This window comes from Dendrobates tinctorius, unplaced genomic scaffold, assembly GCF_039654945.1.
Source record: "Dendrobates tinctorius isolate UK_male_01 unplaced genomic scaffold, ASM3965494v1 ptg000224l, whole genome shotgun sequence".
In the NCBI taxonomy this organism is placed as follows: domain Eukaryota; kingdom Metazoa; phylum Chordata; class Amphibia; order Anura; family Dendrobatidae; genus Dendrobates; species Dendrobates tinctorius.
In genome coordinates this window covers 1,648,985-1,674,683 of record NW_027361891.1, presented here as the reverse complement: position 1 = coordinate 1,674,683, position 25,699 = coordinate 1,648,985, and the positions used below count along the sequence as shown (strand labels likewise).

The 25,699-nt window shown below is 44.9% G+C and overlaps 2 long non-coding RNA genes across 2 annotated transcripts in view; one reads left to right on the top strand and one right to left on the bottom strand.

Moving 5' to 3' along the window:
- LOC141059160 (uncharacterized) overlaps positions 1–16,565 on the bottom strand; it is a 29,518-nt gene extending 12,953 nt beyond the window's left edge. The window contains exon 1 of the long non-coding RNA XR_012222392.1: positions 16,424–16,565. This is a non-coding gene — a long non-coding RNA (uncharacterized lncRNA). The remainder of the gene's footprint in view (positions 1–16,423) is intronic.
- LOC141059159 (uncharacterized) lies at positions 12,902–14,218 on the top strand. The gene is made up of 2 exons (XR_012222391.1): positions 12,902–12,990; positions 13,545–14,218. It is a non-coding gene; the product is annotated as an uncharacterized lncRNA (long non-coding RNA).
- Positions 16,566–25,699: the final 9,134 nt, after the last annotated feature.

The window sequence follows — 25,699 nt, the reverse complement described above, 5'->3', positions numbered from 1 at the left end:
CCAGCTTGGAGTGAAGAAATCAACTGTGGGAGCAATAATTAGAAAATGGAAGACATACAAGACCACTGATAATCTCCCTCGATCTGGTGCTCCACGCAAAATCCCACCCCGTGGGGTCAGAATGATCACAAGAACGGTGAGCAAAAATCCCAGAACCACGCGGGGGGACCTAGTGAATGAACTGCAGAGAGCTGGGACCAATGTAACAAGGCCTACCATAAGTAACACACTACGCCACCATGGACTCAGATCCTGCAGTGCCAGACGTGTCCCACTGCTTAAGCCTGTACATGTCCGGGCCCGTCTGAAGTTTGCTAGAGAGCATTTGGATGATCCAGAGGAGTTTTGGGAGAATGTCCTATGGTCTGATGAAACCAAACTGGAACTGTTTGGTAGAAACACAACTTGTCATGTTTGGAGGAAAAAGAATACTGAGTTGCATCCATCAAACACCATACCTACTGTAAAGCATGGTGGTGGAAACATCATGCTTTGGGGCTGTTTCTCTGCAAAGGGGCCAGGACGACTGATCCGGGTACATGAAAGAATGAATGGGGCCATGTATCGTGAGATTTTGAGTGCAAACCTCCTTCCATCAGCAAGGGCATTGAAGATGAAACGTGGCTGGGTCTTTCAACATGACAATGATCCAAAGCACACCGCCAGGGCAACGAAGGAGTGGCTTCGTAAGAAGCATTTCAAGGTCCTGGAGTGGCCTAGCCAGTCTCCAGATCTCAACCCTATAGAAAACCTTTGGAGGGAGTTGAAAGTCCGTGTTGCCAAGTGAAAAGCCAAAAACATCACTGCTCTAGAGGAGATCTGCATGGAGGAATGGGCCAACATACCAACAACAGTGTGTGGCAACCTTGTGAAGACTTACAGAAAACGTTTGACCTCTGTCATTGCCAACAAAGGATATATCACAAAGTATTGAGATGAAATTTTGTTTCTGACCAAATACTTATTTTCCACCATAATATGCAAATAAAATGAAAAAAAAACAGACAATGTGATTTTCTGGATTTTTTTTTCTCAGTTTGTCTCCCATAGTTGAGGTCTACCTATGATGTAAATTACAGACGCCTCTCATCTTTTTAAGTGGTGGAACTTGCACTATTGCTGACTGACTAAATACTTTTTTTCCCCACTGTATTTGGCCGTTGCATTGGCTTCATTGGCATACTCATTTCAGCATGCTATGGTGTGCATTCCTTTCTCCAGGCCGATTTATGCCTGTAGCTGTTTGATGTGGTACAGTGGTCCGCTTTTCCATGGGGGGTTTATTATGCAGCTCTTTATCTAGCGACCATTTATGTCTGTTTGAAATCTCCTGCATAGTTAAATGAATTGCCATTTATATGATTATATTTGATTCGTACTTGGCTTTTTCTTATGGAGCTGTTATTTGTACTATCTTTATAATACTTATGGTGTGCACAGGACCTATGCGGTTTTCACTGTGTTTTTTTTTTTTATGTTTTTAATCATTTGTTATCAATAAAGTCATCTCTTTTTATGATATACTGGCAGTGTGCATTCCTATCAGTGGTCTGCTTTTTTTCTTTTTTGTTTTGAATTCATGTATTGACCACTGGTTTGCACCTCCGCCCTATATTCATTGAGGTATTAGCAGTGCACCAGTTCACATTATTCATTCTGCTGTCTTCTTCAGCATCTTTTTTTGGGTGCTTTTCTGTCTCGTAGCACGCCACCCATTGTAGGTGTACCGTGAATTGTGCTGTTGTACATTATATTGTGCACAGTTTAGTTGTGTGTAGGGGCCATGGACTGGGATACTCGGGAAGCAGCTTGGAGAGCCTCTGCCTCTCAGGCATTTTTTGAGGCCTCCGATACAGGCCCTGTTGACTCAGATTTTTCATGTTTGACTACGGATTTAATTACAGCACAGAAGCATGGGATCAGGCTTCTATGGAATATCCGTTGTTTGGAAGATTACCTTAAACTCAATTTGGTTCCCAGGGGGTTAAGAGTTTCCATTTTTCCTGCGTGGGAGCCAACTCCTGCATTCCGCACCACCTGGGAACATGGTTTACTTCGCTGTTCCCAAATGTTAATTAATATGTTGATTACACATGATAGAGAACTTTTGACTGGTGTCAAGGCTAACATTAAAAGTTTGGAGAATAAGCTGAATAACTTTGATGAAGCATCACAGGTTCAACCCTGTAAGGCCAAACTAAAGGATTTATTAGACAAATATGACAAAGAAATTATGAAAAAGAAAAAGTCCAAGTTTCTTAGGGACAAAACGGATTTTGACCAAAAAACTGTCTATAACTGGTCACATCATGGGAACTCACGAAGGAGACCAAATAAACGAGGATATAAAGACACCAAAGACACACCGGCCAATGAAGGCCAGACTTCAAGTGATTTTTTATCCTCAGCAGAAAGCGAGTCAGACCCAGGACAAGGCGAGGACGCAGGAGGCACCGGATTATTCACCCGGATAACCAGGAACAGGGGCTACAGAACCCCACGTTACAATCAACGCAAGCAGTCTCGCAATCATTGCCCTCTTGTGACCGTGAGTGTGATGTGGCGAACAAAACAGAAACTTTCCAGATTATCAATTTATCCGATCACGTTCTTACGTCCACTGAGATGTCTGTGTTGAGTAAGGGCTTAACGTTTTCGCCTGTCCGATATATGGACAAGTTCACACTGGTCAAGGATCTTTTTTTATTTTGCAGGAAAATTATCCTTCAAGTTCTTCACAACAAACCCAACATGTCTTCTTTTCTTGACCAAACGGATCAAAGAGTCTTCCAGGACTTGATGGATTTATTGCAATAGGGAGAAACAACCACAGGTAGGCCCAGGTTCCCACGGAGGAATTGATCTCGCATCTCACCTCCTTTTTCTATTGTGCCTGCTGTTAGGATTTTTTTTTAAATGACTAAACGGGATATTGAAGCTTTACCCATGACTATTCGTTACTTCTAATTTAACATCTGCAGAGAAACGTGCCCTGGCCAACTTGAGATCTGCTAAGGAGTTTATCATCAGGGAGGCCGATAAAGGGGGCAACATAGTTTTATGGCCCCACAATTTGTACCAAGAAGAAGCCCATAGACAATTGGACAATCGGAACCTTTATCACAAGCTTCTTTCAAACCCGACTGGGTTATATTCCACCAAATTGAGATCTCTAATCGACAAGGCCCTTCAATTGGGCATCATCAATTCAGGTGAGTGTGACTTTATTTGGGTAGAACAACCTACTACATCCACCTTCTACATGCTGCTCAAAGTTCATAAAGATCTTGTCAAACCACTGGGCAGACCTATCATCTCTAGTATAGGTAGCCTGTGTGAGAAAGCATGTACGTATATTGATTTCTTCTTGCAGCCTCTGGTTGCTCCAGTTGCCCTTATATATTAGGGACTCATCAAATTTTATAATGTCACATCAGGGCGTCACTCTGTCTCTGAATGAGATCATGGTTACTTGTGACGTTGAGTCCCTTTATTCGAATATCAATCACGGCATCGGTATGCAGGCAGTGCTTTTCCTTTTGGACAGTCAGATTCTGACAGAATGCATGATTCCTTCATTTGTGATCTTCTTGAGTTTGCTCTTAAGCATAATTTTTTCTTATTTGACAGGACATATTACCTTCAAATCTCTGGTGTGGCAGTGGGGGCGTGCTGTGCCCCATCTTTCGCGAACCTCTTTTTGGGATGGTGGGAGGCTACTGTAGTTTACACCTCCAAGTGGTTTAAGGACAAGGTACGTCATTGGTCTAGATTCATAGACGATATATTCTTTATCTGGTCTGGCTCTCCAGACGAGTGCCTGTCCTTCTTGAAGTCCCTCAATGAGAACTTTTTGAACATCTTTCTAACCCACACTTATTCATCTGTTTCAGTCAATTTCTTGGACCTCAACATTATGTGCCAGGATGGTGTGCTGTCTACTTGTATTTGTCGCAAACCCACAGCCACCAACAGTTTGCTTGAATATCGCAGTTTTCATCCATCGCACATTAGGAAGGGGGTCCCGATCGGGCAATTCTTAAGGGTCAGAAGGAACTGCACCAGTGATCAAGATTTTCGCAGCGAGGCACGTGACCTCACTGAGAGATTTAAAATGAGAAGTTATCCCAACAAGTGCATTTCCCGGGCTTATCAGAGGGCTAATATGCATTCTCAAACTTCACTCCTGACGTCTACCAAGAGATCCACGGATAATCATGTGCGGTTTATTACCAGCTTCAATACTCATTGGTCACAGGTAAGGAACATCTTGGAGAAACACTGGGCCATTTTAACCACTGACTTGCAAACAACTTCGGTGGTCAGTAAACGTCCACTGATAACTGCAAAAAGAGCTCATAATTTGAGAGACATTCTCACAAGGAGTCATTATACCAGGCCTACTACCAGATTAGACCGGGGCATAGTTTTGAGGGGTTCTTTCCCATGTGGGGAATGCAATATTTGTCCATTCATGCATCCAACACGTGATGTCTTTTGCATTCCCATTGATCAGATGACACACAAACTCAAGTCATACATTAACTGTAAAACAACTAATGTTGTTTATGCAATTGTCTGCCCGTGTAAACAGATTTATGTTGGTCAAACTTCCCAGGAGTTACGCCGGAGGATTCAAAAACACTTCTCTACCATCAACACAGCGCCCGTTGATGCCCGGAAAGGTAAGACCCTAACTTCGGTGGCCTCACACTTTCTTAAGTATCATGCAGGTAGATGTTCTAATTCTTCAGTTGTGGGTCTTCAACAAGTGTATGGATCCGGCAGGGGTGGACCCCTTGAGAATAAATTATTACAGGCAGAATCACGGTGGATTTTCTCACTACATTCCATAGCACCAACTGGGATTAATGAAGATCTTTTGTTCACAGGCTTTTTAGGTTGAACTACACCATTTTTCTGGGTCTGAACTCGCCATTAGTGTTGAGCATTCCGATACCGCAAATATCGGGTAACGTCCGATATTCGCGGTATTGGAATTCCGATACTGAGTTCCGATACTTTTTGCATATCGAATACCGGAATCGGAAGTTCCCATAATGCTATGAGCCAGTTTGATTTGATTCAGCCAATGAGGATTCCTCAGAAGTGTGGGCACATCCTGTTAGGCATGTAGGCATGTTAACTAATGGCATGGCTGTGATTGGCTGCTGAAATGATGTCATGATGCACTATAAAAGCCGCCGCCTCCGCCATTTAGGGTTCACTATGCTGTGAATTCAGTTAGGGACAGGCTGCTGTTCAAGACTCTGAGAGACAGTTAGAGATAGCGATTTGCTAAATAATATTGTGCTTTACCCAGGCTACATTATCAATCACTGTAGCTTTCTTTTGCCTTGCAGCGCTGTTCACAGCTGTCTGCAAAGTCTGTGTGAGTGCAGCTCACGCTGTAGTCTGTCCTGCAGCCACCTCTGGTTGTAGGCCGCTCAGCGTGCGTCACTGCCTCATACATATTTTTGTTTTATTGCTGCTCATTTTTCAATAATTCTCCTATTAGCGTGCATCCATCCGTATCCATATACATTGGTTGCAAACACGATAGGAGTAGACAGCGGAGCCTTTCTGCAGCCTTTCAGTGCTAGTGCCCAGTTCTCTGCACTGTTCACGGCTGTCTGTGAGGTCTCTGTGTGTGAGTGCAGCTCACGTTGTAGTGTGTTCTGCAGCCACCTCTGGTTGTAGTCCACTCAGCGTGCGTCACTGCCTCATACATAGTCCTTTTTTTTGTTTTATTGCAGCTCATTTTTCCTGATTTTTTTTTCTCCTATTAGTGTGCTTCCATCCGTATCCATCTACATTGGTTGGTTGCAAACACTATATAGGAGTAGATAGAGGAGCCTTTTTTCTGGCTTGTGCCCTGCAGCCGCAGCCAGATTAGTATTAGCCTATTTTTTGGAGCTTCATCTATTGCATTGTAGGTTACCTTCCTGCATTGTAATAGCTCCAAAAAGTTTGTGATACTATCGCTTTCACATCTTTGGTCCCATCCTTTTTGTTTTTTTGAAAAAAAACACAAATAAAGTTCACCAAACACTCCTCTTGACAGTTGTGTAGGCCACATTAGCTCATATTAAAGTGTAGTCCACACACTTTATAAAATTAGTGTTTCTTATACCTGTTAGCAGCTGTTCAGGAATAAGCACACTAAGCCCCCCTTTGTACTTTTCTGCCTATCTTTATCAGTCTACCAAGATGAAGAAGGCAGGGAGCAAGGCACGTGGTCGTGGGCGTGGAGTTTCAGCATTGAGAGGACGTGGGGATTCTGTGCCTGCTGCGGGAACCAGTGACTCAGCATCCCCAGTTTTACCAGGCAACAGTCCTTTATGCGCAGCTTTGTAGAATCTCGCCGTACCCCACTGCTGCAGGATGAACAAATTGAAGCCGTTGTCGGATGGATGGCAGCTAACGCATCGACTTCAATGACTTCCACATCCTCTCAGAGTCAGAGTGCTGAAGAGCAACCATCTGTCTCTTCACCACCTGCCAAATTGCCCAGGCAGTCAGAGAGCCCTGGACAGGAGCCACCTCTACTTCTGTTCTCTGAATCTCTTGGCTTGGAAACGGGGCCAGCCAAGCAGCATTCTAGAATGTGAAGAAGAGGGAGTATGCAATGATGCGCAACTGCTTTGTCCCTCTGAATCTGAAGAGGCGGGTGGACCAGTGCCTATGGTCAGCACACCTCAGTACGCATCAGATGATGAGACTCAGATGCCACTTTCTGGTGCGTACTGTGCTGGCGAGACTACCCAGGAGAAGCAGGTGTTTGAAGAGGGGAGTGTAGATGAGGAGGTCCTTGACCCATCATGGCATGAGGAACAGTAAGGTGGTGGGAGCAGCTCTGAGGAAGAGATTCCCCGAACGGCCAAAACAGGAGGGAGAGGGAGGGGGCAGACTTGGTTGCCTGTAGCCTCCACTTCGGCACCCGTTAGGAGCATTCCTCTTCCAAAACGGGCGCTCCCAGGACTTGCAGTGTGTGGTCCTTTTTTGACACAGTCGCAGATGACATTTGCTTTGTCAAATGCAAGCTGTGTAATCAGAAAGTCAAAAGAGGGAAAAGTGTCAGCAACCTAAATACCACAAATATGTGGAAACATGTGCGGACCAAGCACGTGGTGGAGTTACAAAGACACACTGAAGACGTAGGCCAACCTATAGCACCACCTACCACCTCTTCAGCTCGTGTTGTAGCCTCTTCCTCCAGCTCACACACAGCTGGTTTGGCTTCCTCACAGGATCGCCATGGAAGAACCTCTGGCACTGTTGTCCAGAGACCCAGTGACATTCCACCCACAGCACCACGTTCCCTGTCATCCTCACATTCCCAGGCTACTCTACAGCCATCGGTAGCACAGGCATGGGAGAAAAGGCGGCCATACTCGGCAAACCATCCCCGAGCACAGGCTCTGAATGCTGGCACTGCCAAACTACTGGCCCTTGAAATGCTCTCATTCAGGCTGGTGGAGACTGACACCTTCCGTAACTTCATGGCATTGGCAGTCCCACAATACACTGTGCCCAACCGCTTTTATTTCAGCAGGCAAGTCGTCCCTGCCCTGCAAAAGCATGTGGAGGGAAAAATTAAAAATGCGCTACTAAACGCCGTCAGTAGCAAGGTCCACCTGACCACTGATGCGTGGACCAGTAACCATGGACAGGAACGATACCTTTCCCTCACTGCCCATTGGGTCAATGTTGTGGAGCCGGGGACAGATCTTGAGAGTGGCGCTGTACGTGTTCTGCCAACTCCAAGGATTGCAGGAATCCAGTCTGTACACATTGACTCCTCATCATACTCCAGTTCCTCAGAATCAGAGCTGCAGGAGCCTGTTACGACCGATATGAGCACAGCCATGGCCTTACTGAGATTAATTTCTTTGGGGAATCGAAGCCACACAGCGCAGGAGCTCTGGAATGCCATCAAGCAGGAGAGTGACCTGTGGTTTGTGCCAGCGAACCTCCAGCCTGGCTTGGTAGTGTGTGACAATGGCCGAAATCTGGTGGCAGCTCTGGGCCTAGGCAACCTCACTCACATCCCATGTCTGGCACATGTGCTCAACTTGGTCGTGCAGAGCATTCTGAGGGACTATCCGGATCTTGATGCACTGCTGCACAAGGTCCGCATAGAGTGCGCTCACTTTCTGCGCTCCAGCATGGCAAAATCTCGCATTGCAGCTCTGCAGCGCCGATTCCGCCTTCCGGAACATCGCATCATATGTGACCTACCCACCAGGTGGAATTCAATGTTACATATGTTGGAGCGGTTGTGTGAGCAGCAGGCAGCAGTAATGGAGTACCAGCTGCATCAGGCGCAAACAAGTTGCACTGTGCGCCGGTCACACTTCAGCACCACTGAGTGGGCCTCTATGAAGGACATCTGCCACGTTTTGCGTGCCTTCGATGATTCCACTCGGATGGCGAGTGCAGATTATGCACTAGTCAGCATGACTGTCCCCCTTATCTGCCTACTTCAAAAAACACTGCAAGCACTAAGGGAGGAGGTTTTGGAAGAGGTGGAGGATGAGGAGTCACAAATGCCATCTGCTTCTGAACAGTCTGCGCAACGTGGTTCCTCACAAAGGCCTAGGCAGGGGACACTTTGTGAGAAGGATATAGAGGAGGAAGACATGTCTCCAGAGGAGGGAGGTACACAATGCTCTAGTAGTCAGTATGTACAGAGAGGGTGGGGTGATGCAGAGCAGGCAGAGATGATGCCTCAAGCAGGGGACAGCTTTTCTTGGGCAGCTGGAAGTCTGCAGCACATGGTTGATTTCATGCTGCAGTGCCTGAGAAACGACTGCCGCATCGCCCACATTCTCAACACGGCTGATTATTGGGTGTACACCCTCCTAGATCCTCGCTACCAGGACAACTTACAAAGCCTGATAACACCGTTAAACCGGGAGCATAAAATGCGGGAGTACCAAGACACACTGGTGCATTTCATCATGTTCTCCATTTCACCTGAGAGCAGTGCTGCTAGTGCTTTACAAAGCAGCTCTGTGAGTCGAGGCAGTGGAGAAAGCTCTGTACAAAGAGGGAGCAGAGGCAGCGCCTCAGCACAAGGCAAGACCAGTATGGCCCAAATGTGGCAAAGTTTTGTGTGCCCGCCACAAATGTCTACACCATCACAGACGGTCAGATGGTGACAGACTACATGTCTTGCCCTGTCAGTGTACTCCCAGACGGCTCTTCCCCCTTCAAGTTTTGGGTCTCTAAGCTGGATACATGGCCAGAGCTTAGCCAGTATGCATTGGAGGGGCTGGCTAGCCCTGCTGCTAGTGTATTATTGGAACGCGTCTTTAGTGCCGCAGGTGGTGTACTAACAGACCGTCGCACGCGACTATCCTCCGATAACGTTGACCGGCTTACTTTTCTGAAAATGAACAAGGCCTGGATCTCGCCGGAATTTGCCAGGCCTCTTCCAGAATAAATAATTGGTTGGCAAAAGTATCCAGGTCTCCTGCTGTGTTCATGTTTCTACCACCTGAACTGTAATCCCTGGGCTCCAACACTGCCAGTTGCTGCTCAGAAGTGCCGTCTGCACAGAGAAAAACACATGCTCCAGTGTTAGTGGGGTTCAGTAACGCCAGCTGCTCCCCTGCTGTGTGTCCGGCAATATCTCCTGCTCCCTCCACATTCAAACTACATCTGATTTTACACTTGCTCCAAGTAGGCCTCAGCCTACTCCATGATTGACCCTGGGCTCCAACACCGCCAGTTGTTGCTCAGAAGTGCCGTCTGCACAGAGAAAAACACTAGCTCTTGTGTTAGTGGGGTTCAGTAACGCCAGCTGCTCCCCTGCTGTGTGTCCGTCAATATCTCGTGCTCCCTCCACATTCAAACTACATCTGATTTTACACTTGCTCCAAGTAGGCCTCAGCCAACTCCATGATTGACCCTGGTCTCCAACACTGCCAGTTGCTGCTCAGAAGTGCCGTCTGCACAGAGAAAAACACTAGCTCCTGTGTTAGTGGGGTTCAGTAACGCCAGCTGCTCGCCTGCTGTGTGTCCAGCAATATCTCCTGCTGCCTCCACATTCAAACTACATCAGATTTTACACTTGCTCCAAGTAGGCCTCAGCCAACTCCATGATTGACCCTGGTCTCCAACACTGCCAGTTGCTGCTCAGAAGTGCCATCTGCACAGAGAAAAACACTAGCTCCTGTGTTAGTGGGGTTCAGTAACGCCAGCTGCTCCCCTGCCTTGTGTCTGGCATTGTCTACTGCTGCCTCCACATTCACACTACTACTGATTTCAAACTTGTTCCAATTAGGCCTCTGGCTCCACTCTGTCTCTAGTATTTACCCTAGCCTCCAACACCGCCAGTTGCTGCTCAGAAGTGCCGTCTGCACAATCAACACTTGTTCCTGTGTTACTGGGGTTCAGTAACGTCAGCTGATCCCCTGATGTGTGTCCGGCAATGTCTCCTGCTCTGTCCACATTCCCACTACTAGTGGGACTTAGATAAAAGAGGACATAGACATGTTTGGTGTCTATGAACTCGTAATTACCTGGAGAATCATAATGGCAGGTCAGATTTAGCATCTAGTGAACCTAGCAAAAAGTCAAGCAAAAAACAAGTGTGGGATTGCACTTTTTTTGCAATTTCACCGCACTTGGAATTTTTTTCCCGTTTTTGAGTACTCGACATGGTAAAACCAATGGTGTCATTTAAAAGTACAACTCGTCCCGCAAAAAATAAGCCCTCACATGGCCATATAGACGGAAAAATAAAAAAGTTATGGCTCTGAAAGAAGGGGAGGGAAAAATGAAAATGCAAATCCAAAAATACCCCTGGTCGTTAAGGGGTTGAAATCAGTAGTAGTCTACAACAGATATTAAACTTGATGAAATTAGGCCTCAGCCTACACCCTGATTGACCCTGGGCTCCAACATCGCCAGTTGCTGCTCAGAAGTGCCGTCTGCACAGTCAACATATGCTCCAGTGTTATTGGGGTTCAGAAATGTCATCTGATCCCCAGCTGTGTGTCCGGCAATTTCTCCTGCTCTGTCCACACTCACACAACTACAGATTTTAAAATTGCTCCAATTAGGCCTGTCTCCACTCTGTTTGTAGTATTTTCCCTGGGTTCCAGCACCGCCAGCTGTTTCCCGGCATTGTCTTTGGCACGGGTACTCCCTCCTGCCCAGCCTTGTTCCAGCACGCCTGCTGTTTCCGGGCAGTGTCAAGGTCACTTTGCCACCAATACGTTGTCCTGTCATGTTGCGGTCGGGTTAGGCAAGTCTATGGTGCCTGCAGTTTATGGGCTTCCTATGTGGGCTGCGGGATCTGGCAACAAAGGCTGGTCTCGTAGTGCCAATAGGACAAGCGCCCCCTGTAGGACTGTGGGTTTCGGTAACTGCGGCCGGCTCGCGGCCTTGCAACTTTGTTTTTCATGGGTACCTTCTGCTACCCATCCGAGTTCCAGCACCGTCAGCTGGTTCTCGGCAGTGCCTTTGGCTTAGGTCCCTCTTTGGACTCCTCATTTTTATCCAACATATAGAAGATTGGATCCACAGTTTCTTTTGGACGTTTGGACATTTTGGTTTTGGGCCCTTTTTTTTTTTTTAAATGCATGAAAACCATACACCATACAATCTCTCCTTGGTCATCCGACATTTGATCTCTAAGGCCTGTTTCACACATCCGTTTGAGCCCATCAGTCAAAATCCGACGTTTTGCAAAAAAACGGATCCGTCATTTTTCTTGGCGGATCCGTTTTTTTTCCCATTGAGTTGCATTACCGGCGGATCTTGATGGATGGCCATCCTTTGGATCCGTTTATTTGCGCATCCGCCAAAATTTTGACGTTCGCCGACATGCCCGAACGGACCATGCAACGTTTTTTCGGATGGCAGGATCCGCATTTCTCACTGCGCATGCCCGAAAGACTTCACTCAGCCGCAAATTTAACCCTAAACTCTGGCGGCTGAAAAAGTCTCTCTCTCTATCTCTATCGATCTCTCCTCCCCCCCAGGCAGCGGTTCCTTTAAAATTCTTCCATTGACGGATTCGTTAAAATAACGGTCCGGTGCCAAACGTTGTGGTCAGAACACGAACGGATTCGTTATCCACCATTTTAGCGGATTTTGACTGACCAAAAAAACTGATGTGTGAAACAGGCCTTAACGGAGTGTTTCAGTGCTTCACATTTTTGTTTTTTTGCTTTTTACACCATAATAAAAAATTTTTCTTGGGTTGATGCTTTTATGCGTGTGGGTTGATGTGTGCATTTACCATACATGTGCGGGTGTATTTGCATATACACACGCACAGTTTTGGACACATGTTTTATATCATGGCCTCCACGCAGGTGGGCTCATTTTTGTATATGCACGTGTACCTGTATACACACGCGCTTATTGTGCATGTGTGTATATGTGCACATGCATTTCTGCCTACACATATTTTGTGGTCATTCATTGGTACTGTGCGTTAATTCCTCTATTTTTATAATCAAAAAATTTTTTTTGTGCCTTTTCATTTTTACATATATTTTTCTTTGAAAAAACTTCGTTTTTTTTCATTTTATGGGGCATTATCTCCTGTTTATCATTTGGATTGTTTACATTTCTGTTATTGAGGCTTTATTCAATCTATTCGCATTTGTTGAGTGCATCTACATTGGGCTCTTATTTCTGTTGCTCCCGGGAGCTGCGCATGCGCTATAGGTTTTTTCCTGCATCTCGTCCCGTGCATCGCGCTGGTTGTACCGGCGCGTGCGCACTGGGCTTGTGCTGGCAGAGACGTCTGCCAGCACTATATATCAGCCATCACTTCCGATTCCAGTCCGACGGATTCCTGCACACATGTTGATGGTTACCACTTATATTTGAGGTATTTAATGGCTGTGTGGATAACAACACCCACTTCCCCTGATGAAGCTGTCCTTGTAACGGCGACACGCGTTGGGTTCCCGCCTCTGCTCCCTGTGCTCATCAACTGGTCTCCCATGGCTCCGTTTATAGCATGTATATAATGGACTTTTTCTGAATGTTCAAGGGACCGCCACCCTTATGTTAGGCCTTGTGCCTTCTTTTTGTGTGGATGATTTCATCTTAGCATTTATTTTTTTTTGGCCATTTGTATGTGCTTTTGCACTCTTACAGATTGATATATTTGGCCGTTGCATTGGCTTCATTGGCATACTCATTTCAGCATGCTATGGTGTGCATTCCTTTCTCCAAGCCGATTTATGCCTGTAGCTGTTTGATGTGGTATAGTGGTCCACTTTTCCATGGGGGGTTTATTATGCAGCTCTTTATCTAGTGATCATTTATGTCTGTTTGAAATCTCCTGCATAGTTAAATGAATTGCCATTTATATGATTGTATTTGATTCGTACTTGGCTTTTTCTTATGGAGCTGTTATTTGTACTATCTTTATAATACTTATGGTGTGCACAGGACCTATGCGGTTTTCACTGTTTTTTTTTTTTTTTAATGTTTTCAATCATTTGTTATCAATAAAGTCATCTCTTTTTATGACAAAAACACTCACCCTGTCCCCTTTCTTTCTTTTTCAGTGCGGATGCTGGCAATGCGCTCACTGGATCGGTATCGCAGATCCGCAAGTTTTTTGCGGATCTGTGTGGTGGTCCGCTCTATGCCAAAGGTGCGCATAAGGCCTCTCCGTATTTTGCGGAGTACCCGTTTCTTGTGGAGTATGGGGCGGTCGTGTCTAGCACAGTCATAGTCCCGTGCATCCAACTCCTGGATAAGGAAGCGCACCTCAGGTTCCCCCCATGGAACAGAACGCCTGGACACCATTTTGTGGCTCATCTGTCACCAGGCCGCATTAACGCCGCCCACCAGAGCGTCATAACGTCATGATGCACGTGCAACTTTGGGAACGCAGATGCGTTATATAATTAACCGCAGTCTCTTTGGAGATGCAACAGAGTTTGCAAATATGTCTAGGCATTACAACAGCTATATAATGCTATATCATACGCATTACTCCTCTCTCCCCATCACACTCATTACTTTTCTCCCCATTACTCCTCTCGCCCCATCACTAACATCATAAGCCTTCTCCCCATCACTCCTCTCTCCCCATCATTACCTTTCTCCCCATTACTCCTCTCTCCCTATCACACCCATCATTAGCCTTCTCCCCATTACTTCTCTTTCCCCATCACAACCATCATTAGCTCTTTCCCCATCACTCTCATTAGCTTTCTCCCCATTACTCCTCTCTCCCCATCGCTAACATTATAAGCCTTCTCCCCATTACTTGTCTCTCCCCATTACTTCTCTTTCCCCATCAAACCCATCATTAGCCTTCTCCCCATTACTTCTCTTTCCCCATCATTACCTTTCTCCCCATTACTCCTCTCTCCCCATCGCTAACATCATTAGCCTTCTCCCCATTACTCCTCTTTCCCTCATCACTCCCTTATTGCCCTTCTCCCTTATTGCCCTTATTAGTGAAATAACAAGAAAGCATTTGTAAACTTAAAAGTTATTTTTGTTAGCAGAAAGTATAACAAATAATTAAAAAACAATGTATAATTGCCCACTATATCTGATGCTGCCAAGTCACTGCACCAGACCCGTTAAAGTATTGGCAGTACTTGTCTCGGCAGGCCTTCGCATCGTCCTTGCTTCTGCCTTGATTGACTGGTTGAAGTCCTGCGATTGCGGGATCATTTTCACGCCATTCTCAGAGCACCACGTTACCATTGCTGTCCGAGTCCATGAAGCCAGGCAGACTGTAAGCTACAGCATCGCATTGCCAAAGAAAATTGTGCAGCACACAACAGGCCAACATCACAGAGTCTATAGATTCCAGCTTCAGGTTTATTGGAGTGTGGAAAACTCTAAAGGGGTTGGCCATGATGCCAAAGGCATTTTCAACAACCTGTCTTGCCCTTGACAGCCTGTAATTAAAAATACGCCTTTCCTCCGTCAGAAATTTTTGTGGGTACGGTTTCAAAAGATTTGCATGAAGGGGGAAGGCTTCATCACCCGCAAAAACAAAATTAAGGTTGCCAGTTGTGTCCATGTTGGTTGGCAAATGCAGTTCACAGTTATTCAAGCGTGCTCCATAACGCCTCCGTCCGAAACCCTGCTGTTCATGCCAACATCAACGTTAATAAACTCATAATTGGAGTTAACAAGGGCCATGAGGATTACTCTGAAATAGCCCTTGTAGTTGTAGTAATACGATCTGCTGTTAGGTGGTTGCGTGATCCGCACATGTTTGCCAGCCAAAGCCCCACCACAGTTAGGGAACTGCCAAGTATGTTCAAAATCAGATGCAATTTTTTGCAATTCCACCTCCAATTTGCAAAAAGGCATGTAGCTCCATAGACTGCGGACAATGGCGTTGCATGTCTCTGGAATTAACACGCTGAGCAGTGATCTAGAAACAGCTGCAGAAAATTGCAAGTCTTGCAGCGAGTGTCCGGTTGCCAGGAATCGCAGCGTGACTGCCAATCGTTCGTCTGCCAAAACAGCTGCACGCTTATTTGTATCCTTTCATTCAATTAGTGGCCTCACACATTCCAGTAAGAGCTTGAATGATTCCTCTAACATCCGCAGATAATTCTGGCAATCATGAGGATTCTTCTCCTGCAACTCTCTCACTAGTTGCATGTGGGTGAATTTGGACCTCTGCTCCAGCCATTCTCTGGTCCACATGCGACGCTTTCGTTTGGAATGCGTCTCTTCCATCCATGCCTCTTGTCGCTCTCCCTCCATCAGTAATGCAGCTACCACAACCACGTGCTCCGCGTTGTTCATGTTCATTATGTGCAAACTGCAAAATAACCGGTAAAGAGATAAGTTAATAAAAAAAAAATGCAATTGTTATAACTGGACATGTTTTATGTTAAGATTGCATACAATTGATAGCTGACGTAATTAGTACAGGAAATACTAAAGACAGTGTTAAATGGCGTAGGTGGGCGCGGCTAAAAAACTAAAATAGCTGCCCATGACAAACCGTATGCACACACACAGAAGCCAAGCAGCCCTCCATTAGCTTTCAAGGGTAATAGCATAAACAAATGTAGAATAGAGTTATTATTTCAAATAACAGCTGGCTTACAAAAGGTAACGCAGCAAAGATCCTAAAATGGCGGGGGCTGGGCACGGCAGGCAAAAGACTGCTTTCTAATCCTATGTTACAGGCCTCAAAAATGCTTAAAAGATTTGTTAAATAAATGGAGGATAAAATATAACAAATAGATTACCTCTAAACGTTAACGCAACAAAGATCTAAAAATTGAGGGGGTGGGCGTGGCAAAAAAAAAGGCTGTTCTTGGCAACACGCCTGTATATATATTGAAGCCAAGCAGCCTTAAAACCATACCAAAAAAAAAACAAACTAAAAAAAAAACAAAAAGGAGTTAAGAAACACAAAAAAGGGTCATAATGAAACATCACAAACAATGCCTACCTTGCAAGGGAAAAATCCAGAAGGTATAAAATCAAAGAAGAAGCACAGTAGTGAATCAGACAGGATCGCAGAAACCATAAAGTATCCTCATACAATGCACAAAGGACTAGCACCTGCGCGCTGGAGGAATAATGTATCCACAGAGCGCTCAGGAACAATGGATGGGAGCGCAGTTTTACGTTGTCTTTTATGCCGAGATGGAGTATTGGCCACCAATCGGAGCTGAGGGGCGTTACAAAAGAAAACCTAGTCCCGCCTGCGCTACAGAGAAATGAGTCGCCAATGAGGTCGCTTCGTTTATAAAGGGTGTCAAACTCAGCGATTCAGGCTCACCAGCGGGACGCCAACGATCAAAAAACGGCCCAGGACGTTCGAGCCCGATCATCATCATCGCAGCAGGGGCCACATCGCCGCTGCATGTCACACATAGCGACATCACTGACGACGTCGCTGTTGCATCATCAAATCGGTGATGCGTAAACGACATCGCTGACTATGTCGCTGTTGCGTCATCAAATCGGTGACGCTTAAGCGATATCACTAGCGATCTCGCTTAGTGTGACGGGGCCTTAACACTGCAGTGAAGAAGAGATTATTACAGGGCTGACTGCTGCTAGCAGCGGGGAGTAGGCCTCACCTCTTGATATCAGAATAAATACAAACAGATTAAGGGGGCAGGCTGCTGATAGCAACCTGGAGAAGGCCACTCCCCTGATTTCAGACTGAATACAGACCATGCCCCCTCCACAACCCCTGATATAAGACTGAATACAAGCAGTTGGTATCAGAGAACAGGCGGCTGTTAGCAGCCAGGAGCGGGCCACGACCCTTGTATGTGACTTAACGTCCCATAAGGGATGGGAAGCTCCAAGGAGCAGCTCCAGTGTCACAGAATTAGGCCGGGGTCACACTAACCGGCGCAAAATATGGTCCGTAGTTTACATGCGTAATACGGATGAATGACCCCTAAATAGTTCTCCGTATGTCATCCGTAAGCAAGGTGTTGTTGCGTATTTTGCGCATGTCTGCATCCGTATGTAATCCGTATGGCATCCGTATGCAATCCGTATGGCGAGATTTTCTCGCAGCCTTGCAAAATGGACATTTAACGGTTTTGAGGCCTGCTAACTATTTAAATCATTAGCCTGCACCCTATTTATTGCCTCAGGAACAGGTGGCTGCCTCCATTCTGTCCATTTGTGACCTTGCCTTCACTAGGTGTGTTGGTGTTGTATGTGCAACATGGCGAACAGTCTGAGTTTCAACACAACTGAGCAGGTTCTCTTCAACTGGCTTTTGTCACGCCGCTTTGGCCAACCATACCCAGTGATAGTGGATCCGTGGAGGAGGAGACGCATGTGCGTCCATCCACTTTTGAGGCAACGACTCACAAGAGGTCATTTTCACCGCCCCTATTCTTCTATGCGGGAGCATCCTGTAAAATTCTACCAATACTGTCGCATGAGCCTTGCAACATTTGATCGACTCTTGGAGACAGTGCGCCCTGGGATAACCTTTCAGGACACAAGGATGCGCAAAGCTATATCTGCAGAGGAGCGACTTCTACTCACAATTCGGTATGTACTACACAACCACATTCTCTATGTTCATAATGTGTTGGCCAAAGTATGTATTTTTGGATTATTAGACTAAGTTTAATGCCCTCATCTTAGTCCACATATGTTTCAACTTACAGACCAGAATGTTATGTGTAATATGTACTGAATAGCACTAACTCATTGTGCAACCAAATATGTGTGTGTTAGTCGCTCTGAATTCCTAACAAGTTTGGTATGTATGTACCTGCTTTTTTTGGAATTTGTGCATTCTAAAATGTTCCTTTTCTGTTGTTCTTCAGCTTCCTGTCCACTGGCCTGTCTTATGCCGTCCTCCACCATGAGTTTCTCATTGGAAGATCTACCATTTCTGGCATAGTCAGGTCAACATGTATTGAAATCTGGACAAGACTACATCAAGTCGTCATGCCCGAGCCCAGGATGGAAGACTGGTTGAGGATATCAAGGGACTTTGAGGAGGAATGCCAGTTTCAAAATTGTATCGGGGCCCTTGATGGCAAACATATCCGGGTGCGTAAGCCGCCGAACTCTGGCTCCCAATTCTTCAATTATAAACAATACTTTTCTGTTGTATTGTTGGCACTGGCCGACCCTCAATACAAGTTTATAATTGTTGACATTGGGGCCTATGGAAGGACGGGAGACTCTCGAGTCTTCAATACTTCCATTATGGCTCGGCGGCTACGCACCAAACAGTTGGATCTACCACCACCACGCCAGCTACCAGGCTCCACTCAATAATCTGTCCTTTATGTCCTTGTTGCAGATGAGGCGTTTCAGTTAACACGCAATGTCATGAGGCCATATCCCCGGCGCAACCTTGACCACAGGCGCAGAATTTTTAACTTGCGCCTATCACGTGCTTGGCGACTGGTGGAGTGTTCCTTTGGCATTCTTTGTGCCAAATGATGGGTACTCCAGTCTGCTATTCAGCTGAGTGAACAAAATGTTAATGAAGTAGTTAAAGCCTGTGTGGTTCTTCATAACTTCACCAGGATACATGATTGTTCCTTCTCGGCAGTGTTGTGCGTAGGCCGGACAATGTGCGTAGGGTGAGACCACCTATCAACCCTCAACGTAGACCGCTCTCTGGACTCAAAGTGCGTGATATTTTCACTAATTACTTTGTCACCTGAGGGGGAAACTTCTTGGCAAGAGCATGCTGTATCTATGTTATAATTTTTGTTTTTATGTGTGGCTAAATATATATATTTCTACCCCTTCTGATTCTATGACTGTTTAATTGCATTGGTAAGCGTATGTTAGTATGCTGACACGGTTTTTCAGAATTGAGACAGAGATGTAAACTGTAGTAGACAAATTTTTTTTTTTTTTTTAAAGGCAAACATATTATTGCCATATGATAACTGGGGCAATGGGCCAAATTGGCCTTTTTGCAGATGTGAACATTTTAGTAAAATACAATTTTCACACATCCAAAAAAAACAGAATGCAAGAACAAAATTGCTACATTAGACATTTTGAATCCAAAGGAGAAAAGAGGTGGTCTCCATCATCAAAATGATATAAAAAAGATAAAACTCACATTTATTAGGAAGGTTTTCAAATCCTATTAATAAGCCACCATGACAGGCTAGGCTACCTTACGCATTTCTGACACATATTACATGTCTGTAAAAAAGACAATATTTCACCACGCTATACTGGGAAAGTCAAAGGATCAAAATAGACTACTCACTTGATAATGCCTAGAAAAGGCGTGCTGCCCTTATTCAATTAGTCACTTTTTTGGCAGCTAAATATATTCCCAAATCAAGGCGAACAGCCTCAAGGACATCATGCTCTCTCTATGTATTAAAGTGAGTAGTCTATTTTGATCCTTTGACTTTCCCAGTATAGCGTGGTGAAATATTGTCTTTTTTACAGACATAAAATGTGTCAGAAACGCGTAACGTAACGCCTTGCCTGTCATGGTGGCTTATTAATATGATTTGAAAACCTTCCTAATAAATGTGAGTTTTTTCTTTTTTATATCATTTTGATGATGGAGACCACCTCTTTTTTTTCCTTTGGATTGGGATTTAGAGCACCAGTTGAACCACACAGGACATCTCCTGGCATCAGACCGCTTATGGACACTGATGTACGGTATGCGTAAAGAATTTGCATGTTTTTATGCTCTTATAAATTGTAGAAAGTTGGGGAAGGAGAAGGCGGAAGAGCAGCCTGTGGTTGCTGCTGGCTACTTTGGCCAACATCGCCCTGTGTGGGGGCATACTGTTGCCCATGATGTGGGTAGTGTCCTTCCTCCTGGGATTGTTTGGGGTACTGGCTAGAGTAATAATGAAGAGGGGCATCTTGTTGGCTCGGGTAGGCCTGTGTCTCATACCCACCAATATAGCCATGTTGTCCCCAACCAGGTTGGGACCAGCCTCGAACACTGGGTGGGAAAAAGTGGCCATATTGTTGGGGTTCGCTAGAGGCAGACATATGTTGCTGGTGTTGTAAAGGTTGGGTAGGGGGAGGAAGGGGGTGAGGTGTAGGCCCACGTATTTGAGGATCCTCAGAGCCTGCTTGAGCAAGCATCTGTGTGGGTGGTCTCATGCGCATTAGATTTCAGGGGGAGGGGAAAGCTGCCACCTCTCCAGATATTCAAACAGCTCATATGGGGTATTGGGGGGTGTGCTTGCATCAAGCAGGATCTGAAAACATCCTCAAATATGGAGCCTCACCTCACGGGAAAGGGCACGTAGATAAAGGGCCAGGCTACGTGAGTATGCCTCCTTCCCATCATCTGTTTTCACTTTAGCCAGATAGTTGAGGACCCCTGTGTCCACATTGATCCGAGTATCTTGGGCAGGGATCTGGCGCCTTCTTCCTCCTCGCCGGAATGTTACTGCAGGCTGTGGGGAGCCCCAGATCTGGCCAGTTGGGCTGCTGCTCATGTTGCCCTGCTCCTCCAGTATGGGTGATGGTGCAGCAGCAGATGGTCCTGGTGGTGGGGTTTGTGGCGCAGGCAATGGGTTCTACTGAGAGGATTCTTCACCCATGCTTCTTGTAGGGGGAGAAAATGGGACTGCCACCTCATCCCCTACAGGATCGATGATGGGCTCTGTATCTGAGCATGTTCCTCTATCCATAAGGTTGGACTGAGTTCTGTTATGAAATAGAACAGAGCCAAAAATACATTAATATTTTTGACCCTGTAAAGTATCTGTGTAATGTGGTGTGAGGTATCTACTTACGGTCTCAGATCCAGAATAGGGGTGAGGAAGGAGAGGCGGTCATAATAGATGCATTTTCGCTTGACGTAGCCCGCATCACCACTCCTGGACGGCTGCTGACGTTCCCACCTGTACTGATCGCGGATGCTACGCCAGCGTCTCATCGCATCTTCCACTGCAATGTGACAGGAAATATTCTCAATTTAACTTATTTGATCGGTCAAATTTGCTACCAGTAGTCTAGACATGTGGCCTTCTGGGGAGCGCTTTCTACCCAGGGTGGCATATCTAATTGGGGCATCCAGGCCAGATACACAGGGTCAGAATAGTTAATGTATCAAGTAACTACACTTAATAACTTGGTTGGCTAAGAGGATGAGGAGCTTGTGGCCTGGGTCTAATTATGGCAGTGACAAACCATGTGTCACATCAAAATCTACCCGCCTCATGAGGAAAAAAGTACAAGCACAGGAAGGGGGGGGCTGATTCTATATGCATTTTTTGATGTGAGGTAATTTTAATCATTTTTTGGCTTGTACTTACTCAGTTTCTGCTGCTCCTCACGTGGCTGATCACCAAAATCATGGAACATCTGGCGACATATGCGCCTCCATGACGCCTCCTTTCTTGCCTGGTTCGCATAATGGGCATCACGTTGGTCCCAGAGTTCTGGCCGCTCCTGCACCAGTACAATGAGCATCTCCACATTTAGGAAATATGGCGCCATGACGCTGCTGTACTCCGTGGAGGCGTACTTCCTGGATATCTGGAGCGCTTTTTGAGCTCATTTGCATGTCTAGGCTTCCTGATGATGGATTGGCCCATTTCCTGTCACCAGCCAAAAGACCTGCGTATTTCTCGCAAGTCACACGTGTGGTCCGTGTGTAATCCGTATTTTTTGCGCACCCATAGACTTGCATTGGCGTACTACGGGCGTAGTACGCTAACAATCGCAGCATGCTGCGATTGGCACGGACCGTAGAATACGGACGAGAAATATACAGCTGTTGGGAGCAAACCCATAGAGAATCATTGGTCCGTGTGTAATGCGTGCTTTTAACGCCTCTCACTCATCTGTATTCCTCTCTAGTGTGACTCCGGCCTTACAGCTACTCTGAGGATGAAAAACAGCACTATTAACGTTATGCTAATAGTCTATGAAGGTATGAGCAATAGAATAACTTTTTTCTATCTCCCCAGAGTACCCTTTTAAATGCACTTGAACATGCATTTTGTTCAGCAAAGGTTGACTTCATTACTCATAGTTTTCTTTGAAACAACTTTACCTGCTGATGCCACGTCTTTCTATAGCTCTCCACGAGTGGTCCTTTGATCTTGAACAACTCTTCTGATATTTACTTTGTCTGAAATCTTCAGGGGAGCACCTGGTCATGGCTGGTTGGGCAAATGATGTACTTTCCATTTCTGGATTATGGCCCCAACAACGCTTACTGAAACCTTCAGCAGTTTATAAAATCCTCTGTAACCAATGACATCAGTATGTTTGGCCATAAGGTTGCAAAGGTCTTGAGACAGCTCACTAGTTTTACCCACCATGAGATGTTTTTTGTGGCACCTTGATAATGAGACACTTTTTATAGGCCATCTGTTGAACCAGCTTATATTATTTTTCACTAAGTGGAAGGATTGCTTTCTAATGACTGATAGATTTCAGATGGTGTCATGACTTTCCATGGGTTTTTGCGCCTCTCTTTCTTCATTTGTTCTTTTTTTTTTTTCTGTGTCAATTCTCATTATTACACAAAACCTAATTTATGGAAATCTATGGTTTGATTTCTTTCCCTTTGCGGATTGGATGGGTTGTTACCGACATCTGTTGATATTTTTAGGTCAATAGCAGCTTTAGAAATATATTTGCTTAGAAAATTGGTGAAGTGTTCAATACTTATTTCACTCGCTGTATATATTGAAATAAGTTATTGCATTTTTACTACACTCTATTTATCATCCTTGACTTTCACACGACCCCAAGGGTATTGGACATCTTGGGACCGCCTAAAAAGAAAGACCCTGTTTTATGACTGAATTAATAACCCTATTATTCTGTAACCATAATTTCAAATAGGAAACAAAACCTGACTTTCATACTTTGTGTTTACTAAAGAGATCATGTTTTTGTGTCAAAAGTTGTGAACAACTCTCAGTCACGAGTGGCAAAGCCATGACTCAGAGATTTAGTCATTCAAAACAAACAAAACAAAAACATGTGTATTTTTAAATAGATAAGTAGTTTTATTCCCATGCGGACAGAGTATGGGAAGATAGAACTGAATTTACAGTTCTGTGTACTATTATTAATGTGACATACTTTTCTACTGCTTATGAAATATGAGCCTATGTAAGATAATATAGTCAAACTTACTTTGCTTACATTTTGGTTACTTATTAACCCTTATTGAGACAGGTCTGTCTACATTCCAGAACATTAAGATTTCTCAGTTTTTGGTTTTAACCACAAATGTTAATGTAAGTTGGATTAATTTGGCTTATTGCAAAATTACTAAGAACTTCCTTTCTAAGCCTATTATTCAGTTTATGTTCCATTTAATTTGAATACAATCCTCCACGTTGAAATTGCAACACCAAGAAGGAAAAGTCTTGTAGTTACAAAAATCACAGTATCAATAGACATGTTAATGTTATGCAAATGATGAAAAACTGAAAATATTTTCAAAACATCTTAATTTTTCAGTATTACTATGAGCTTGACAATTACACACACGTTCATGCCTTGTCAGGCTATTTATGAGGTTATTTATGGCTGTCTGAGGAATAGTCTGCCACACTGAATGCAATTAATCACTGAAATCATCAAAATCCACTGCTGGCAGCTCCCTTTACAATTGTCAAGCAACAATGGGAAACAAGTCCAGAGACTGTGCAGTCTATGGTTGCACGTGGAGGCTATGGTTGCACATTTGAATTATGCAGGCTGCTAAGTGTAGAATGAGCATTATGTGGCCTGGTGTTGTTATGCTAAAAAATGGCTCCAGAGACCCTTTGGAGAAATCGCTGTGCCACTGGTACCACAACTAAATCAATGTAACACCGATGTCAGGGGCAGACACCCTATTGATGCAACTTGTGCAGCTGCACAGTATCCCAAGAGGTATGAGGACCTACTTCCACCCTCAAAACATCATGCAGCTTTTGTCACAAACAAAAGAGGGGCTCATATACTTTTCATGCACAGGGTGTCTGTGCACGCCACAGGCCGAGCTGTTAGTGTATCTGGAATGAAGACTACAGGGATACGGCTACCATACATTTTGTCATGTTATCTCTGGGGAACTAGTGTGAAGTTCCCCCATGAAGGTACCTTCATGTGGTGCCCACAGGATCTTTTCAGTTTCAAAGAATGGCGCATAGTGATCCATTCTGTACTGCAAGTGAAATTATACGTCACATACTGAGCCTCATTTGTCAAACATTGTCTACCCAAACTGTCATAAAGTGGTTGCAAGATATTGGGCTATGAGCCAGTCGATCAGCTACAAGTTTTCTATTGACCTGACGCCATCTCTTTCAATGCCTATCATGGTGCAGAACAAGATAGCAATGGAAGACGGATTGGAGGACTATCCTCTTCAGCAATGAGTTTTGCATTAATCTTGGATGCAATTATAGCCAGAGATTGGTCTAGAACGTAATGATGAGGCCATTACGAATGAACATGAAAGTGTATCAGTAGCCATTTCTCAACACAACACTATTGCTTATGCAATTGTGAGCAACCGGAATGACCTAAAAGGGCTACCATGGCCTGCATTTTGTTCGGACTTGTCTACAATCGAGCACATTTGGGACATCATTAGTAGAGATGAACAATTGTGTTTGGAAAACGTTTGCCAATCTCAAATTGTGTTCACTTTCATGAGCATTTTTACTCAAAGTTGGTCACAGTTCGGTAAATCATTGCGTTTACACTAATGCTTTTCTATTACATTGGCTAGAATAGTGGTGCTGTATGATGAGCGGGGGGAATGAGGGGATGTGTTTGATGAGGGGAGAGGGTGTGGAGAGGTTAGAGGAGCATCTGAAGAGATTATAGGGGTGGAGCGCACTTTTTTTCCCTTCAACTTTATGTGTGTTGATTCCGGCAACCAATCAGGGCACAGAAACCAAATCAGAAGGCCAGATTTCCACTTAAAAATTGGTAGGCCTATTATAGTGGTGCAGCCACGAAGCTGAATTTGCTATTCAAAATCTTTTGTGATAAAACTGTGTTTCAGTGGCAAATCAAAAGGCCAGATTTCCACTTAAAAATTGTTAGGCCTAATATAGTGGTCCAGTCACGAGGCCCAGTTAGCTACTCCAAATCGTTTGTACTAAAACTGTGTTTCAGTGGCAAATCAGAAGGCCAGATTTCCAGATAAAAATCATTAGGCATGACAGTGTTGTTCAAGCACACTAAGAAAATAAATAGTGATTGTTTATTTAGTGTGGGTCTAAAGCCCCCGTCACACACAGTGATCTCGCTAGCGAGATCGCTG